The sequence below is a fragment of the Lithobates pipiens genome, unplaced genomic scaffold (assembly GCF_037356315.1).
Source record: "Lithobates pipiens isolate NorthernLeopardFrog02 unplaced genomic scaffold, aLitPip1_a1.2 Scaffold_3, whole genome shotgun sequence".
NCBI lineage: Eukaryota > Metazoa > Chordata > Amphibia > Anura > Ranidae > Lithobates > Lithobates pipiens.
Window position 1 is genome coordinate 136,148,218 of NW_027507790.1, and position 13,562 is coordinate 136,161,779.

A 13,562-nucleotide genomic window follows, 5' to 3' on the forward strand; every position below is an offset into this window, starting at 1 on the left:
TGTGGACAGACATGCTCTTTTATGTGTCACAAAACCTCCAGCAACTCTGAATGCTCACTCGGAATGAATGCACTCTGGATGCAGGGCAGCCCAGCTGCTAAGTTGCATACTGGGCAATTTCTGGCCAGTGTTCTATTATCATGATCCAGTAACCCAGTGGATCATCAACTGGAAAGCTCTCCATGTCTATTTTCACCCCAAATCTCCTACCATATGATGCATAAGAGTTGTGGAAGCTGACAGCCCTGGGCGCTGAGGACTACAAAATGTGTTAAATGCATCGCTTAGGCAACCCCCTTATCCTCCACTCCTCCTTTGACCAAAAGAAGCCCCAAATTACCTTTTCCAGGAGACTGTATCCCACCAGAGGCTGGAAAGGTGTTGCATAAACTGTTCTTTAAGGTTTACTCAAGATATTTCATCCTGTGCTTCCTGCTGCGAGGGCAGGATGTGATCCGAGACTTCCCCTTGTAACAGTGGCCAAGGAGGGTTGCCAACCAATAATGATCCTTCTTCATGATGCCACAAATTCTTAGGTCCTTTCACAGGCTTTGATGAATGAGGGACCCCATGCACTGCAAGTTTGTGGAGGTGTGAGAATCAGAGTCCTTGTGATCACTGAAGATTACAGTATCTGGAACTGCCTCTTTCCAGCCATGTATTACTCCCAAGGTTTCTGGAGACTGAAAACCATCTCTTAAGGTTTGACATATGTCTTCCTCTGCTTTAATGCCTCTGAAACTGCCAGAATCCTCCTCCTCTTCCCTCTCCTCTTGTGTGTTCAGTGGCATTGCAAGAATGGTGTCTGCATAAAGCAGGCCTTGAGAGCTAAGGACGTCCTCTTCCTCCCACTGCCGAGTACCCTGTCCATAATATCATGCGGAGTATGGTCCAGCAGGAATACAAGAGGGATAATGTCATTGATGCATGTATTGTCATGGCTCACCATCCTTGTTGCCTCCTCAAATGGTGACAGTACAGTCCATGCATCCTTTATCAGCAGCCATTGGCATGGGAAAAAAAAGCCGAGCTCCCCTGAGCATGTCCTTGTGCCATACTTGCACAGGTACTTGTTGATGTCCCTCAGCTGCATGCACAGCTGCTGCAGCATTGCCAAAGTTGAGTTCCACCTGGTATCATATCACAAATCAGGTGGTTTACAAACAGGTGGAATTCCCGCAGAATTTTAGAAAACCGAACACCGGTTGTGTATTACCACCTGAAATGGCTACAGACTCTTCTGGACTGCCTTAGAAGATCTTGCAAACCTGGGTACCTGTTTAAGAGATGCTGCACCACCAAATTGAGGACATGTGCTAGGCATGTCACATGTGTCAACTTTTCCTGTCGAAGGGCGGATATAAGTTTAGTGCTATTATTGCACAACACCATTCTTGGCTCAAGCTTCTATGGTATGAACCACCTCTGGGCCTGCCCCTGAAGAGCTGAAAGAATCTCTGCTCTGGTGTGGCTCCTGTCCCCTAGACAAGCCAGCTGAAGCACTGCATGGCATCTTTTAGCCTGACCCATTTAATAGCCCCTTGAATGCTTAGGGGATACTGATAGTTCATAGGACAATTCAGCAGAGGAGGAGAAGGGGGTTGAGCTGACAGATCTTGCATCATCACCATCAGTTGTATGGTGATGTGGTGGAAAAACAAGCTCCAGCACTGAGCCCTGTCCTGCATTCTTCCTAGTTGCAAGCAGAGTTACCCAGTGTGCAGTAAACAAAATATATCAACCCTGACCATGCTTGCTGTACCACAAGTCAGCTGTAAGGTGGACCTTGCTGCTCACTGTTTTGCCACAATGTCAAAATATTTCCTTCCACATGATGGTACACAGCTGGAATGGCCTTCCATGCAAATAAATAGCGACTTTGAACCTGCCATTGTGGTACAGCACATTCTGCAAATTCAGGGAAGCGGGAAGAATCCACCAGTTGGAAAGGCAGGAGTTGTAAAGCCAGTAATTTGGACAAGCTGCAATTTAGACTTTGGGCATGTGGGTGGCAGGGAGTGTATTTTTTTTCGATGTAGCACCAGGGGCAGAGACATTTACCTACTATACTCTATAGCTGGTGGTGTGCTGCTGGCAGATGTGTTATATGGACCTGTGACACCCTTTGCTATACCATCATCCCTGTCAGTGGAGACTACTGAGAGGTCATGAAAAATTGAACGGGTCTATCTCTATGGCTATTTTGTAATCTGTTTTTAAAAAAATAAAATACTATTGAAACTAACTAAAAATTTAACGGGTGTAGACATGAATAGTGAGGAGGAGAAAAATCGTGTCCTTTTTTGTGGCTTTCAGATGCTTTTGCCAACGGGCTGAGTGTTAGGAGGCCCACACAGCTGAGCCTGTGGTAAGTGGGCCAGGAGATAACAGCTCCACAATCTGATGGAAAGGGTGGCTTCTCTCTACTGTTCCATGATGGTTGCCTCGGGAGGACATCCTGTCTCCCCCCTCACTTTCCTTCTCTGCTCTATCCAGGACCCAAGTCCTGTCAGTGACCTCATCATCATCATTCCCTCCATCCTCATCATCACTGGAGCCAACTTGGCAATACACTGCGGCTGGGGAAACATGACTTTCAATTTGTTTATTTGCCCGTCTTCTCCACTCTCTGTAGGCTCATGTTACTCCCTTCTTCAACTTTAGGATCAACATCTGAAACAAGTAATGCCTATGCATTGTCAAATGCCAGTAGCTGATGCTGTGTTCAAATAATTCACCTGACTCCCCCAAGCATGATGCTGGGGCTATTGTAAGAGTAGCTGTGGACAAGAACTGTGCACTAGTTTTAGCTTGGGTGATAGAATGTGATGGAATAGGATGGCTGCTCTCTACTCTTTCTTGATGTCGGCCTCCTTGGGGTTGTGCCGCCTCACATTCAGTTTCCTCCTCTGTTATGTCTGGCACCCAAGTCCCATCAGTGACCTCATCATCATCTTCATCTCCTCCATCTTCATCATTATCACTGGAGACATCTTGGCAATACGCTGCGGCTTGGGGAACATGAATGCCAATTTGTTTACCAATGTTCCTCCCTCTCTCTGCGCTCATGTTCCTGTCATCCTCAACCTCAGAACCAACATCTGAATCCAGTAATGGCTGGGCATCATCAAGGAGTCAGTGGCTGATGCTGTGGTCAAATAACCCAGCTGACTCCTCAATGGCTGATGTTGGGGCTATGGCAGGAATAGATGTGGACAAGGAGGCAGGTTTAGTAGGTTTAAGTAGCACTGTATACTCACACAATACAGACACACTACACTATACTCACACCACACCACACTACACTGTACTCACACTACACTATACTAAGACCACATTAACACTACACTGACACCAGTGGTGGCTGGTGCTCAAAACTTTGGGGGGGGGGGGGGGGAGGTGGTTAGCGCAAACAAACTGAAAAAAAAAAACATCAATTGCAGCCACTGTGCCTTAAAACCCAGCAACAGTGCCATCAAATGCAGCCACTGTGCCCATCAATTGCCACCACTGTGCCCATCAATTGCAGCCACTGTACCCATCAAAGGCTGCCACTGTGCCATCAAACACTGTCACTGTGCCCATCAAACACTGTCACTGTGCCCATCAAATGCAGCCACTGTGCTATCAAATGCAACCACTGTGCCCATCAAATGCTGCCACTGTGCTCATCAAATGCTGCCACTGTGCCATCAAATGCTGCCACTGTGTTATCAAATGCTGCTACTGTGCCATCAAATGCTACCACTTTGCCCATCAAATGCTGCCAATGTGTCCATCAAATGCAACCACTGTACCATCAAATGCAACCACTGTACCATCAAATGCTGCCACTGTGCCCATCGAATGCTACCAACTCTGCCCATCGAATACTGCCACTCTGCTTATTGAATGCTGCCACTGTGCCCATCCAATGCTGCCACTGTGCCATCCAATGCCACCACTGTGACCCCCCCACCCGCTCACTGTCTGTCCGGCACTTACCCTATCTCAGTGGAGCAGCGGATGACAGCGGTGAGCGGTGTTCTACATGTGTCTCCTCTCGTCCTCTTCTCCCGTCAGGTGTCCAATCACAGCGCCTGTCAATTCAGCCAGTCAGGTGATGGGTAACAGACCCAAGCACCTGACTGGTGGAGAGGCGGTTCAGTGTTAGGACAGCGAATATTCATTCACTGTTCTAACACACCTGGGTGAACTGTGAGCGCCAACCATGGCGCTCGCAGGTCACCTTTTTTGAAGCCTGTTAGAGCCTATTGCTCTAAGCAGGTGCTTCAAAACACCCCCGCCGTTGTAATTCAGGTGCCCAAAAAGGGGCTGGGCATCTGAATAGGGGGTGACAGTGGCGGCCATGGATAGATTCATGCAATGCATGAATCTATCCATTGGTCATAGAGGGGTGGCTGGAGAGAGGGGGCTGTGCCAGTACGGCCCTTCAAAGAAATTGAGCATGACGATTTTATATTAAAAAAAAATGTCAACTTCACACTCTCAATCATGAAAAGGAATTTTTATAAAGAAAATGCTGTAAACTACTTTAGTAATGAGAAATTAACATCCTGCACTCTCATGCCTCAGATCAGCCCCAATTTTTGCAACTCCACACCTCTGATCAGCCCCAATTCATCAACCTTAGATCACTGTCCCCCCTGGTCATCTGTTTCACCACTGTACCCCCCTGCACATCTGCCCCACCACTGTAACCCCCTGCACATCTGCCCCACCACTGTAACCCCCTGCACATCTGCCCCACCACTGTAACCCCCTGCACATCTTCCCCACAACTGTAACCCCCTGCACATCTGCCCCACCACTGTACTGCACTGCACATCTGCCCGACCATTGTACTACTTTGCACATCTGCCCCACCACTGTACTGTCCTGCACATCTGCCCCACCACTGTACTACTCTGCACATCTTCCCCACCACTGTACCCCTCTGCTCATCTGCTCCACCACTGTAACCCCCCTGCTCATCTGCCCCACCACTGTAATCCCCTGCACATCTGCCCCACCACTGTACTACCCTACACATCTGCCTCACCTCTGTACCCCCTGCTCATCTGTCCCGCCACTGTAACCCCCTGTACATCTGCCCCACCTCTGTACCCCCTGCTCTTCTGTCCCACCACTGTAATCCCGGTACATCTGCCCCCCCTGTACCACTCTGCTCTTTTGTCCCACCACCGTAACCCCCTGCTCATGTGTTCCACTAATGTTCCCCCTTTCTCATCTACCCCACCACTGTACCTCCCCTGCACATCTGCTCCACCGCTGAACCATCTTCTCATTTGCCCCACCACTGTAACCCCCTTCTCATCTGCCCCACCACTGTAAATCAGTAACATCTGTCCCACCTCTGTTTCCCCTGCTCTTCTGGCACACCACTGTAACCCCCTGCTCATGTGTTCCACCGATGTACCTCCTGTTTCCTCTGCACATCTGCCCCAGCCCTGTACCCCCTGCTCCTCTTCCCCACCGCTGTAACCTCTGCTCATCTGTTCCACCAATGTACCTCCTTTCTCCTCTGTCCCAACACTGAGCCCCCCTGCTCATCTTTCCCACCACTGTAACCTCCTTATCATTTGGCCCAACACTGAACCCCCCCGCTCATCTGTACCCATCACTGTACCCCCTGCTTTTCTGTCCCACTGATGAACATCCTTCTCATCCCTCCCACCACTATACCGCCTGCACATCTGCTGCACCACTGTACCCCCTTGCTCTTCTGTCCCACCACTGTAACCCCCCTGCTCATCTGTCCCATCAGTGTACCCCTTTTCTCATCTGCCCCACCACTATTCCCCCCTGCACATCTGCTCCACTGCCGTATCCCCATGCTCTTCTGTCTCACTACTGAATCACCTTCTCATCTGTCCTAACACTGAACCCATCTGCTCATCTGCCTACCACTGTAACTCGCTTTCTCATCTGCCCCACCAATGTACCTCCTGCACATCTGTCTCACCTCTATACCCCCTGCTCTTCTGCCCCACCTCTGTTCCCCCTGCTCTCCTGCCCCACCAGTGTTCCCCCTGCTCTCCTGCCCCACCACTGTGACCCCCTGTTCATCTGCCCCAACAATACACCTCCTTTCACGTCTGCCCCACTGCTCTACCCCCCTGCTTTTCTACCCCAACACTGAACCCCGTTCTTATCTGGGCCACCACTGTACCCCCTGCTCTTCTGTCCCACTGCTGAACCCTCTTCTCATCTCTTCCACCACTGTACCTTCCTGCACATACTGCCTTTCTGCTGTACCCTCCTGTTCTTCTGTTCCACCTCTGAACCCCTCCTACTCATCTGCTCCACCGCTGTACCCTCTTCTCATCTAAGATATGTGTGTATATGCAGAGTGGTGAAAGGAAGCAGAGATGAAACACATCTACCTGTCCTGGCACACTCCTGCTGATCTACCTCTTGCATCCAGCCCACGTGCTTGTATGTGATGTTACATACAAGCATCTGGAATGGATGCGCAATGATGAGCTCAGGTCAGGGGCATTTTCTGAAAGCAGTGGGCCTGTGTGCAGGATCATAAGTTGGGCCCCTGCAGCTAAGAAAAAGTGGTTGGGTGTTATTTTCATTGCACTAAATATTGGCTGTGGCTTAAAGGGACACAGAGTGCAGAGGGTTCAGTAGTAGGTGACACAAAGGTTCAGGAATAATTTTAACAAAGTTCCCAGAAGCTCAACAGTAATTCCACAAACCATCACCTGGTTTTCTCAATCACAGTGAAATCCCTTCTTTCTGAGATTGGTAGTGGCAACCAAGCAAATCATCTTCCTCCAGATGGTAGGCGGGGCTAGCAGGGCTGTGGTTGGCTTTAGCAGTGGCCAATGACACCCCCATCACAAAAGCTGACGATCACAGCTACAGCAAAGTTAGAGAACTAAACAATGTTTCCCATCTTTTACAATGTGTGGGGGCACAGTGCCTCCCCTTCAGTGCAGGCCTGGTGTGGGAAAATCTGAAACTGGAATGCATTAGTGTCTCACTGACACTTCCCTGCACTGCTCTGCTGATGGGGAGGGAGTCGAGTGCCAGCAAAAGAGGTTTTGCGTGCCGCGGGTTGTCTACCCCTGGTGTATGTGTGTATATATATATATATATATATATATATATATATATATATATATATATATCAAACAAAATAAATGAGTACACCCTCACATTTTTGTAAATATTTTATTATAGCTTTATATGTGACAACAATGAAGAAATTCTACTTTGCTACAATGTAAAGTAGTGAGTGTACAGCTTGTATAACAGTGTAAATTTGCTGTCCCCTTAAAATAACTCAACACATAGCCAATAATGTCTAAACTGCTGGCAATAAAAGTGAGAGTGAAAATGTCCAAATTTGGCCCAAAGTGTGAATATTTTGTGTGGCCACCATTATTTTCCAGCACTGCCTTAACCCTCTTGGGCAGGGAGTTCACCAGAGCTTCACAGGTTGCCACTGGAGTCCTCTTCCACTCCTCCATGATAACACTCCCACCACCATGCTTGATTGTAAGCAAGACAGACTTGTCTTTGTACTCTTCACCAGGTTGCCACCACTCACACTTGACACCATCTGAACCAAATAAGTTTATCTTGGTCTCATCAGACCTCAGAACATGGTTCCAGTAATCTATGTCCTTAGTCTTGTATCGCTGACATCCTTGCCTATTGGTGTGGTTATGTATGCTTAATGTGAGGTTTATGGACATTACTGTGGTTTCGTACCAGAGCCATCTAGTGACCAAATATGGGCAATGCGCATGTTTATTATCACTTCAGAACACCCTAAAGACTTGTACAGGAAGTGACTGTATTCTGAAGGTTGACCTTGTTACCCAGGAGTCCGTGTGACCTACCCATGAACACTCTTTTAGGCAGTGCATGCTGGGTAGGGGATAAAAGGGACCAGAGCAGCCATTTTAGGTCTCTTGGGACCACGCTGCCTGCCTGTGCGGATCTGTGGAGAGCTTTATCGGAGACAGTGGCCGACAGCCGTCTCAGAGTGCCAGCCTGTTTGTTTGTGAGGTGACCCGACAGAGCCTGAAAGACGGTAGCCGGATTGAGAAGGTCCAAAGACACTCAGTGGAGAATCGGAGAACCGGATTGATTCAGTAGAACGATACAAAGCTTCTGACGGAAAGGCAAGCTACAGTCACTGGACCAAAGTGATCACGCGGAACTCTGATCCAATTGGTGAGCGGGTTGCGGCCCACCGTTTGTTAACTTTTGCACGTAGTTAGACTCGCATACAGGCCTCACTGGAACCTTTAGTTCCACGGAGGCACAGCAGAGCAACTGACACTGAGCAGGCTTGAGGCCTATCTACCTTGGTGTCTCAAGAGTTTGTAAATAAGTTACTGGAGTTACACCAGGAGCATTTCAGCTTAATCATCCATGAATTTTGGATTACAAATACAAAGGAGTGACTTTAGCTAGCGAAGAAAAGAAGACCCCGGATAAAAGTACTTTAAGTAAGGCCTCACTTATAGCATTTAAAGCAGGGGGAGCTCCCAGGTTATACATATATATACATTTTGGATTGTGTTATATTGAAATATATTGTGCTGTCGTCCTACTTCGGGATGACAGCACAATTCCTGTAATCACCTGTGTAAATATTTAGCAGTAAAGATATTTCTGGTTAAGTCTCCAGTTGTGTGGCAAACTGTTTCTTCCCACCAGGTGAAGCCAGTGGATCCTGCGGGTATAATACAGGTACTTTGCATTGTTTTATATTGTACTGTATTACATTGCACTACAGCTGTGCCAAGGGGATTGAGTAAAGTTAGTGGGGTTTTTTTGTAGAGTGCAGGCCCAATCTAATCAGCAGCTCCTTCGGGGTTAGTGCTACAGGCTGATTGTTTTCAGCAAATTGTTTGCAGGCTCTCTTGTGCATCAGCTTTAGAAGGGGCATCCTTCTGGGGTGACAGCCATGCAGACCATTTTGATGTAGTGTGTGGCATATGGTCTGAGCACTGACAGGCTGACCCCCCACCCCTTTAACTTCTGCAGCAATGCTGGCAGCACTCATATGTCTATTTCCCAAAGGCAACCTCTGCCTGATGCTGAGCATGTGCACTCAACTTCTTTGGTTGACCATGGCGAAGCCTGTACTGAGTGGAACCTGTCCTGTTAAACCACTGTATGGTCTTGACCACCATGCTGCAGCTCAGTTTCAGGCTTTTGGCAATTTTCTAGCCTAGGTCATGTTTATGTAGATTAACAATTCTTTTTTTCAGATCCTCAGAGATTTCTTTGCCATAAGGTGCCATGTTGAACTTCCAGTGACCAGTATGAGGGAGTGAGAGCGGTAACACCAAATTTAACACATATGCTCCCCATTCGAACCTGAGACCTTGTAACACTAACAGGTCACATGACACCGGGGAGGGAAAATGGCTAATTGGCCCAATTTGGACATTTTCACTTAGGGGTGCACTCACCTTTGTTGCCAGCGGTTTAGACAACAATGACTGTGTGTTGAGTTATTTTGAGGGGACAGCAAATTTACACTGGTATACAAGCTGTACACTCACTACTTTACATTGTAGCAAAGTGCAATTTAGATATAATAAAATATTTACAAAAATGTGAGGGGTGTACTCACTTTTTTGAGATACTGTGTGTATATATATATCAGTGGCGGCCCGTCCATAGGGGGCGCCTGGGCGCCGCCCCCCCCCCCCCCCCCAGTCATCAAAGAAAAAAAAAAAAATTAAAAAATTTTTTTTTTTTTTTTAAACTGGCCCTTTAAAAAAAAAAAAAAAATGAAAAAAGGTCCTTAAGTGCACTGTGTCCGGGCGCCGGGCGCAGTGCAGTATGGGAAACACCACGTCAATGCAATCATGAGATTGCAGACGTGGAGCTTCATTTGCGGGATTTTAACCCGCCTTGTGGCGCAAATGAAAGTGCCAATTCGCTTCCGCCCATAGAATCACTATGGGCAGGAGCATTGTTGTTTAATTTAGAGGTTACTTCCGGGTTTTACGAAAACCGGAAGTGACCTCAGAGCTCCATTCTTTGCATGGCCCGAGCGGAGCTGGAAGCAAGGTAAGTGCCTTGCAGCCAGCCCTGAGGCATTTTGTTAGTACTGTGTGCTGAGGAACATTTGCCAACTCAGCTGCCTAGCTGATGTGTAATTGTAGTGCCTTAGTTTACTGCCCTTGCATTCTTGTCTGACCCTGCTAATTATGCCTTCAATTCTTATACTTCTTTACGAAGCTGTCCTCACTCCCACCAGGAGAATTTTATTGTGGAGATTCCTGTCCATGCAAAGGCAAGTGAGTGTTTTGCCTGTAAGCCTGCTTGTGTGGAAAGATCACATTTTTATGTCACCCGAGGATTGCTTTTACTTTTCATCTATTCAGCTGTTGGTGAAGCCAGATTAGATCCCCCTCCCCCCCCCCCCTTTTCACTACACATTCCAAAAAATTGAATCCAAGTGTGATTAACCCTCCTGCATTTACTCCACTGAATTTTGCTCACAAATCGGCTGATATCATCAGAACTCTGTATGTCACTCTGCTCTTCACCCCCCTTCAGGTAGACTGCTCCGGATACAGTAACTCATGGCATGGCAGCTGCCAGCTACTTTGTAGGACTCTGTGATAAGATGGGGAAGCTTCACAGCAACAGGTTGTTTTAAAATGTGGAAAACTCAAAACGAACATTCAGGCTGGGAAGAAGTGTGTTCTGTGTATGTGTGTGTATTGTATGTACTGTGTGTGTTCTGTGTATGTACTGTGTGTATATTATGTACTGTGTGTGTATTATATGTACTGTGTGTTCTGTGTGTGTGTATTGTATGTACTGTGTGTGTGTTGTATGTACTGTGTGTTCTGTGTGTGTGTATCGTATGTAGTGTGTGTTCTGTGTATGTATTGTGTGTACTGTGCGTCCTGTGTGTGTTCTGTGTATGTATTGTATGTACTGTGTGGTGTGTGTGTGTAATGTACTATGTGTGTTCTGTGTATGTACTGTGTGTGTATTGTATGTACTGTGTGTTCTGTGTGTGTGTGTGTATCATATGTATTGTATGTGCTGTGTATTCTGTGTATGTATTGTGTGTACTGTGCGTCCTGTGTGTGTTCTGTGTATGTACTGTATGTACTGTGTGTGTATTGTATGTTCTGTATGTACTGTGTGTTCTGTGTGTGTGTATTGTATGTACTGTGTATGTACTGTGTGTTTCGTGTATGTATTGTGTGTACTGTGCGTCCTGTGTGTGTTCTGTGTATGTATTGTATGTACTGTGTGTGTATTGTATGTTCTGTATGTACTGTGTGTTCTGTGTATGTACTGTGCGTTCTGTGAATATACCGTGTGTATTGTATGTGTTGTGTATGTACTGTGTGTATTGTATCTGTTGTGTATGCATTGTGTGCTCTGTATGTACTGTGCGCTCTGTGTATGTGTTCGGGTATTCGGAGCCATGACAGCAGAGGATGGGTAGATAGGGACCTGGAGGGGTTTGCGCCCCCCCAACATTTTTTATCACCAGCCGCCACTGATATATATATATATATATATATATATATATATATATATATAAATCATTTAAGTCAGGTGTGAAAAATGATGTAAATTAGGAATGGTTTAGGAAATAGAGGTGGTAATAGTTTATTTTTATCAATGGAAAAAATGGAAAGTACAGGAAAAGAAGAGAAATCCAAATCTAATCAATATTTTGTGTGACCACTCTTTGTCTTCAAAACAGCATCAGTTCTTCTAGGTACACTTGTACACAGTAATCTGTGGAACTCAGCAGGTAGGTTGTTCCAAACACCTTGGAGAACTTGGCTGCCTCATATCCTTCTGTCTCTAGCAGTAAGTCCCGCTGTGGCTGATGCAAGGCTTGAACTCCTCCACCACAGGTCAAGCACCCTTCTGTGCACAGACTGTACTGCATTGCTGCAGAAATGCAGCATATGACCTAAGCTGCTCTTCCCAAAAGGTTTGCCGATATCTATGTTAACCATTTCCTTGCCTAAGATTATCCCACTAGGTAACGCTATAGTCGTATGGGGGTAACAGACATAGGGTTTTATTTACTAAAGCTGGAGAGTGCAAAATCTGGCTCACTTCTGCATAGAAACCAATCAGCTTCTAACCTCAGTCTAAAACCTAGAAGCTGATTGGTTGCTATGCAGAAATAAGCATGATTTTGCGCACTCGAGCTTAGTAAATAAACCCCATAGGTTCAGTGTCAGCTGAAACAACACCGCGCAAAGGGGGACATAGTCATCTGACACTCCTAAAAGTGTGAAATGCTAAAGAGCCTAACATAAATCGCAGTGATGGTACAGAGGGAAGGTAGGAGACCTGGTTAATTCGAAAGGCAAGTATAACCTCATCTATTTCTGGGAACTTTGTACTGGATTTGTAGTATCCTGTGGTTCAAATGCTATATAATTACATGAATGTGTACCATGTTGTCCAACAGATGGTCTTGGAGAAAATGTGGCAAGTAACAGGATTGTGTTTGAGTCTAATAAAGGTAAAAGTCTCATTTATATGAAAGAGCATTGAATATCATTTACAGATGTGTTAAAGTGTTAAATCATATGCTTGAAAAAGGAGCGTGGCTATCATACCATTCATAGCACACACGCGCAGAAATGCGTCGCATAATAGTGACACCACAGCGAGGTGCCATGCTGTTTGTTTTCCAAGCCTCATTCCGGATCCTCACCGCAAAGCCGTCTTCCATCATTGAGGACACTGGACAGGAACCTACAGCTCGGCTTACTAAAGGCTGGTGCTTCATCATCCTCATCCTTCCTGGGATCCATATCCTGCCCAGGGGACATCCCGTCTCACGATGATAAAGAGGACTTGCTGTGACCTTCAGTACTACCCTATCCTTAAACATATGCAGAAATACAATTCTAACCGTAGTTATAAAAGGTATTACCACATTACTAGCGCTTATAATTAATAAACATGTGCAAAAAAAACACATACGCTCTATAATAAATAGCTGTATAGTTAAGAAGGACATATAGTTCATAAAGTCCCCAAGAAAAAAAAATCCTGGGACTCTGATTATCTTGTACAGGCACAACAGATTAAGAGTAGGTTCATGGAAAAACGGCATGATCCCGAACATTTGGATCGGGTAATAAAGGAGGTAATGGATACCCCCCAGGATGTATGTCTCTGACCAAAAGTGAGAGTACAATAAATTAAAAATGAATGGGGATTTATTAGTACCTTCCATGAGCAACATAAGGATTTTGAGGCTATTTTTAAGAAACATTGGGACATTTTGAAGTTGGACGTGATCCCTGAAACTCCCCCTTTTATCTATAAAATAACACAATCCTTTGGAGATAGGGTGGTAAAAAAGTACTAGATCCCCCTGTCCATCCCCAGATGTTTTGGGACTAAGAAGGTTTTTACGCGTGTCCTAAATGTAAGTCCTCCCGGCAGGTCCATACTCATCTGAGGGCTCTAAGTCAATTTAGATCTACTGCCAATGCGAGGGAATTTGAGATAAAGGAATTTATTTTGTGCATGTCTACCCATGTGGTGTACGCTTTGGAGTGCCCATGCGGGTT